This window comes from Salvelinus sp. IW2-2015, unplaced genomic scaffold (genome assembly GCF_002910315.2).
Source record: "Salvelinus sp. IW2-2015 unplaced genomic scaffold, ASM291031v2 Un_scaffold3815, whole genome shotgun sequence".
In the NCBI taxonomy this organism is placed as follows: domain Eukaryota; kingdom Metazoa; phylum Chordata; class Actinopteri; order Salmoniformes; family Salmonidae; genus Salvelinus; species Salvelinus sp. IW2-2015.
Window position 1 is genome coordinate 27499 of NW_019945089.1, and position 7924 is coordinate 35422.

The window sequence follows — 7924 nt, forward strand, 5'->3', positions numbered from 1 at the left end:
GCCTCCTCCCCAGGAGAAGCAGCCCGCCCCAGACTCGTACGGCCAGCAGGCGGGTACGAGCAGGACCCGTACGCCGGTTCCCAGGGGGGCTACCAGCCAGAATACAACCAGCAGCAGGGCTACAACCAGGAGGGCGGAGAGTACGGACAGGCCCCCACCTCCTTCGCCAATCAGATGTGAGGGGGAGGAGGAAGAGGAAGTGTGGAGCAGCTGGCGACTGGTGAGTCACATTATTATATTACTTTGGTTATTAGACAGTGACAATGCATTATTGATCTTATGAAGGGTGATTATGGGTGTTGATTTTGAGGTGTTATGAATCATATTTAAATGATTTTATATGATATTATTTCATTTCTATAAAAAAATCTTTAAACTCTGTTTTAATTTAGCTTTATTAATTAAACATACAAAAAGACCCACATTGACTACAGCTCAGCGTTCAACACCATAGTGACCAACAAATCTCATCACTAACCTAAGGACCCTGGGACTAAACACCTCCTCTGCAACTGGATCCTGGACTTCCTGACAGGCTGCCCCCAAGTGGTAAGGGTAGGTAACAACACATCTGCAACGCGGATCCTCAACACTGGGGCCCTCAGGCGTTGCTTAGTCCGCTCCTGTACTCCCTGTTCACCCACGACTGCGTGGCCAAACATGACTCCAACACCATCATTAAGTTTGCTGATGACACAACTGATCACCGACAACGATGAGACAGCCAATAGGGAGGAGGTCAGAGACCTGGCCGTGTGGTGCCAGGACAACAACCTCTCCTCAATGTGAGCAAGACAAGGAGATGATTGTGGACTACAGGAAAGGAGGGCAGAGCACACCCCATTAACATCACTGGGCTGTACTCGTGGAGCGGGTCAAGAGTTTCAAGTTCCTTGGTGACCACATCACCAACAAACTATCAGGGTCCAAACACACCAAGACAGTTGTGAAGAGGGCACGACAACGCCTTTTCCCCTCTGGAGACTGAAAAGATTTGCATGGGTCCCCAGATCCTCAAACACAACAAAAAAAGTTATACAGCTGCACCATCGAGAGCATCCTGACGGTTGCATCCCCGCCTGGTATGGCAACTGCTCGGGCATCTGACCGTAAGGCGCTACAGAGGGTAGTGCGAACGGCCCAGTACATCACTGGGCCAAGCTTCCTGCCATCCGGACCTCTATACCAGGCGGTGTCAGGAAGGCCCCCAAAAATTGTAAGAGACTCCACCACCAAGTCATAGCTGTTCTCTTTGCTACCGCACGGCAAGCGGTACCGGAGCACCAAGTCTAGGTCCAAAAGGCTCCATAACAGCTTCTACCCCCAGCCATAAGACTGCTGAACAATTAATCAATGGCCACCCGGACTATTTACATTGACACCCACCCCCCCTTTGTTTTTTACACTGCTGCTACTCGCTGTTTATTATCTATGCATAGTCACTTCACCCCTACCTACATGTACAAATTACCTCTAACCTGTACCCCAACACACTGACTCGGTACCCCCTGTATATAGCCTCATTATAGTTATTTTATTGTGTTACTTTTTATTTGACTTTTTACTTGAGTTTATTTAGTAAATCTTTTCTTACCTCTATCTTTGAACTGCATTGTGGTTAAGGGCTTGTAAGTAAGAATTTCACGGTAAGGTCTAAACCTGTTGTATTCGGCGCCTGTGACAAAAATACAATTTGATTTGATTTTGATATCACATGATAATTATACATGATGAACCCAATTAGGATTCTCCGTTTTGGTTCACGACCTCCACTTTCTACTCAGCAACTGGATAAAAATAGAAGTAACAGAATTGGGTTTTGGTGGCGTGGCGGTGGCGGTGGCGTGCAGCCTCCTTCCACTCATTAAATGTTTCCTGTCTTCTCTTTCTCTCCACAGAGAGTCAGCGGCGAGACTAGAGTGTGGTCCTGAAAACTACAGTACCTACAATGCCACACTCCTTCCTGTGTGTTTGTTTGTGCATTGTCTGTGTGTGAGTAAATGGAGGAGGAGGGGGTAGAGAGTTACCTAAACACAAAAAACGGAAGGAACAGGGAGAGGGAGGGACTAGATGTTAGTTATTGTAACTGGGAAAAAAGACAGTACATGAAGAAAAACTTGAACACAGTACCAAAATGTGAAGAAAAAAATTGATTACAATATTGATAATATTAATATTAAAATCTGAGAGAATGTATTTGTCTGTGCTTTATAGATGTCACTATGAACAAATATATAGACAAATATTTGGTAATGCTATGTATGGAACTAATAAAATGTTTGTTTTTTGAGTTTAGTAAATAAATAACGTAACAATAATCTCCAAAACACTGATTGCTCCTCCGCGCAACAGTTTACACACTTTTTTTTTATAATTTATTTTGGTACAAATTCTTCTTTGTAATTTGATCAAATTTGATTTGATTCATCTGCTAGTTTTGTTGTGTTTCTCATCGGTGAGATATATTACAGAGGTATAGAGAGAGGTTGATGGACTAAAACCAGTCCATTATATATACACACTGGCCATGAAACAAATCAAACCAAAAGAGTTATTAAGGAATCATTGGTTTATTGATATTTTTCTTGCCTCAGTCTAAGGCTTTCTGAACCTTGTTTTGGTTGAACTTGTAAAGCCATGCATTACAGTAGGAATACAGTAACGTCCATGCATTACAGTAGAATACAGTAACGTCCTGCATTACAGTAGGAATACAGTACCGTCCATGCATTACAGTAGGAATACAGTAACGTCCATGCATTACAGTGGGAATACAGTAACGTCCATGCATTACAGTAGGAATACAGTAAAGAACATGCATTACATTAGGAATACAGTAACGTCCATGCATTACAGTGGGAATACAGTAACGTCCATGCATTACAGTAGGAATACAGTAAAGAACATGCATTACAGTAGAAAATCGAAAGTCCATGCTCCATGCATTACAGTAGGAATACAGTAAAGTCCATACATTACAGTAGAAATACATTATGAACTGCTAGAGGGCATGGTACCGTTGAATATTCCATCTAGTACAATGCCCTTCCTTTACTGTTCGTGTTTAATTGGTGTTTCATGCAAGTTGGTTATATTTTGGTTAGGAGTTTTGTGTAGACTGGGACCCAGACACAGATAATCAGCTGCGTGTTGAGATGGTGTTTGTGTAGAAAGCTGTGTTGGATTCTATCCTGTAGTAAGTACAGTATTCCACCCTCCCTCTATATATCTCTTACTTACCCCTCTCTCTCTCTCTCTCTCTCTCTCTGTTTCTCTCTCTTTCTCTCTGTCTCTCTTCTCTTTCTCTCTGTCTCTCTCTCTCTTTCTCTCTCTCTCTCTCTCTCTCTCCTGTTTCTCCCTCTCTCTCTCTCTCTCTCTCTCTGTGTCTCTCTCTGTTTTCTCGTTTCTCTCTTTCTCTCTCTCTCTCTCTGTCTCTCTCTCTCTCAATTCAATTCAAGGGGCTTTATTGGCATGGGAAACATGTGTTAACATTGCCAATCTCTCTCTCTCTCTGTCTCTCTCTCTCTGTCTCTCACTCTCTCTCTCGCTCTCTCTCTCTCTCTCTCTCACACACATTTACAGTAGAAACCATTTATAATAGAGTTTACAGTAAAACGTTTTGGGGTCATGAACAATTGAAAAGGGTTCATCATTTGTGACTTTACTTTAAGTTAAAAATGTGTTTTGATGCATATTGATTACTGAAACAATGAAACATTCCCAAGCCAATAGACATTTCAAATAAATCCAATATGCATTTGACATTTTAACAGTAGATTTTCAAACGTTTTTTTTTTTTTTTTGCTGCTGCTGCTATAATTCTTTTCGTTAACATTCTATGAAAAAGGGATTGAGCGTGCCTTTGGTACCAGAGAATATTCTCTACGATCACCATCCCGACAGGTTTTCAGTTCCTCAGTTCTGCTCTATATTCAGTCTATGACACACGTTGGTGTGTTTACATTCCACATACTATTATCTCTCTAGCAGCATTCTGCCCTCCTTGGATCTCTTAGAACAAAGGGGCTAAGGGTCAATTCAGGAAGTGATTTGATATTCAGGTCCTGATTGGACAAAATTTTGCATCTTGTATTTCAAACTCGCTTCCTGTATTGACTTCCTGTACTTGACTCTGTTATAACCCAGTAATGATCTACTGTAGTATTTATCCCTTCCAAGTAGAGAGAGGCAGATGTGATGATCCTTTACATATCAGACTGCATGTTTAGATGTCCTGAAGCCTCCAGCTCGCTGAAACTGCATCACGACACCATGCTAGAACATTTACTAACGCAGACCTTGCGTTTCATTTTGTGCAAAGTTTTACTCTGATATAGAAACAAAACATTCCAAAACACACACCTCTCTCTCCCCCTTTCTCCCCCTTTCTCTCCCACCTTTCTCTCTTTCTCTCTCTCTCTCACACACTGCACCACGTACTATGTTAAGTTTCTCTTTTATAAATATGCTATTCAGATACTCTGTTGTTGGCGGTGTTTGATGTGTCTTGTCTCAATGCCTGGGTTGTGCTGTATTTATTGTGTATGATATATATATTTAGCATTGATGATGATGTTGTTGACAACAATGGTTACTTATGGCTAAACAACAGGTTGACCAAAATGACCATGAAATCTGTTGTCTTCTTCTATGGAATCCATGTGGGGGGGGGGGAACTGTCAATAAAGAGGATGTTGTCATGGGCACGGTTGTCACGGTTTTCTAATTTCACTTCCTCTTCTGAGCCTCCTCGGCAGGACCGTGGCCCGCACCGTGCACGGCAGGTACTCAAAATCTACCGCAATTAAATTAATACTTTTCTACTGCTATTGTAGCCAAATTCTCCAGAATATTTAGTAAACATTGTATCGATGTGGTTTTGAGCAATGTTTTACGGCACCCTTTTACAACAACTGTGGTGTACAGTCGTGGCCAAARGTTTTGAGAATGACACATTAATTTTCACAAAGTCTGCTGCCTCGGTTTGTATGATGGCAATTTGCATATACTCCAGAATGTTATGAAGAGTGATCAGATGAATTGCAATTAATTGCAAAGTCCCTCTTTGGCCCAATTGCAAATAACTGAATCCCCAAAAAACATTTCCACTGCTTTCAGCTTGCCACTAAAGGACCAGCTGACATCATGTCAGTGATTCTCTCGTTACCAGGTGTGAGTGTTGACGAGGACAAGGCTGGAGATCACTCTGTCATGCTGATTGAGTTGAATAACAGACTGGAAGCTTCAAAAGGAGGGTGGTGCTTGGAATCATTGTTCTTCCTCTGTCAACCATGGTTACCTGCAAGGAAACACATGCCGTCATCATTGCTTTGCACAAAAAGGGCTTCACAGGCAAGGATATTGCTGCCAGTAAGATTGCACTAAATCAACATTTATCGGATCATCAAGAACTTCAAGGAGAGCGGTTAAAATTGTTGTGAAGAAGGCTTCAGGGTGCCCAAGAAAGTCCAGCAAGCGCCAGAACCGTCTCCTGAAGTTTATTCAGCTGCGGGGATCGGGCACACCAGTGCAGAGCTTGCTCAGGAATGGCAGCAGGCAGGTGTGAGTGCATCTGCACGCACAGTGAGGCAAAGACTTTTGGAGGATGGCCTGGTGTCATGAAGGGCAGCAAAGAAGCCACTTCTCTCCAGGAAAACATCAGGACAGACTGATATTCTGCAAAAGGTACAGGGATTGGACTGCTGAGGACTGGGGTAAGTCATTTTCTCTGATGAATCCCTTTCCGATTGTTTGGGGCATCCGGAAAAAAGCTTGCTGGAGAAGACAAGGTGAGCGCTACCATCAGTCCTGTGTCATGCCAACAGTAAAGCCTTCTGAGACACTTCATGTGTGGGGTTGCTTCTCAGCCAAGGGAGTGGGTTCACTCACAATTTTGCCTAAGAACACAGCCATGAATAAAGAATGCTACCAACACAAGAGAGAGCAACTTCTCACTCCGAGAGCAACTTCTCCCAACCATCCAGGAACAGTTTGGGCGACGAACAATGCCTTTTCCAGCATGATGGAGCACCTTGCCATAAGGCAAAAGTGATAACTAATGGTTCGGGGAACAAACATCGATATTTTGTCCATGGCCAGGAACCCCCAGACCTTAATCCATTGAGAACTTGTGGTCAATCCTCATGAGACGGATGGACAAACAAAAATCACAAATTCTGACAAACTCCAAGCATTGATTATGCAAGAATGGGCTGCCATCAGTCAGGATGTGGCCCAGAAGTTATGACAGCATGCCAGGGCGATTGCAGAGGTCTGAAAGAAGGGTCAACACTGCAAATATTGACTCTTTTGCATCAACTTCATGTAATTGTCAATAAAAGCCTTTGACGCGTATGAAATGCTTGTAATTATACTTCAGTATTTCATAGTAACATCTGACAAAAAATATCTGAAGACACTGAGGCAGCAGACTTTTGAAATTAATATTTGTGTCATTCTCAAAACTTTTGGCCACGACTGTAATGGGCAATGATGGAACAACATTTAAAACTTATGATTCGTGATCATGTTCGTCTCGGTTCGCTGTAACCAACAAAGTAATGTAKRGTACCAGGAGTGAAARATGTTTGTTTTTTMTGTGAATGTTGGAGTTTATGAAAGTGCAATGTCAAGCCACCATAGACTTTGAGTTTGGACGCAAATTGGAAAACAATTCAGCAGCGTTTAAAAAAAAGTTTTTTTGCTGTACATGTCCGCCATTGGAGTTACAAAAAGGAGCCAGATGAACGTTGCTCTCCTGTTCACCATAGTTACACACGGTGAGGCGTGGCTTACCGTGACCGCGCCCCCCCCCGAGTCGGATACAGCCGTAGGGACACTCCCTTTACTCCCATGTTCATTTGAATACTTTGCTCATAACCTGAATAACGGCTGTATTGATTATTTTTCATTCTATAAAGATTTTGGATATCCTTGGCTGGTAGTTTTTAATAACAGACTTCTATGTTGTCTAAAATCAACAAATTACAGATAAAAACACGTTGATTCTGAAAACATAAAAATGTTAGCATTATTAACAGATTAACAGACTGTCGCATGGAATGTACATCATGACTATCAGCCAGAAAAAGCTGATTTAAAATGGACTTTCTTCAGCTAGCTAARGTTAGCTAACTAACCCTGYTTTTATAGCTAAACAAGAATCAACATKTCTAAATACCTGGWCCGTTCAAGGGCAGGAAARACTGGAAGTAGTTACGCGACGTATCCAACGTTGGCTAATGTCCATAGCGCTAGGTCAGTTATAGTTTGGACAGATTTACTGGTCATAGCAGGTCAGTATTATGTGACAGTTTTACTGTCATAGCAGGTGGTCAGTATTATGTGACAGCTTTACTGTCATAGCAGGTCAGTATTTGACAGTTTACTGTCATATAGGTCAGTATTATGTGACAGTTTACTGTCATAGCAGGTCAGTATTAGTGGACAAGTTTTACTGTCATAGCAGGTCAGTATTATGTGACAGTTTACTGTCTAGCAGGTCAGTATTATGTGACTTTACTGTCATAGCAGGTCAGTATTATGTGACAGACGTTACTGTCATAGCAGGTCAGTATTATGTGACAGTTTTACTGTCATAGCAGGTCAGTATTATGTGACAGCTTTACTGTCATACAGGGTCAGTATTATTGACAGTTTACTGTCATAGCAGGTCAGTATTATGTGACAGTTTACTGTCATAGCAGGTCAGTATTATGTGACAGTTTTTACTGTCATAGCAGGTCAGTATTATGTGACAGTTTACTGTCATAGCAGGTCAGGATTATGTGACAGTTTTTACTGTCATAGCAGGTCAGTATTATGTGACAGCTTTTACTGTCAATACAGGTCAGTATTATGTGACAGTTTTTACTGTCATAGCAGGTCAGTATTAGGTGACAGATTGTACTTTCTGACTTATTCA

General features: G+C 42.0%; 1 pseudogene; it reads left to right on the forward strand.

Annotated features, from left to right (window-relative positions):
- Positions 1–1982, forward strand: part of LOC112076531 (synaptophysin-like) — a 26685-nt pseudogene extending 24703 nt beyond the window's left edge.
- Positions 1983–7924: the final 5942 nt, after the last annotated feature.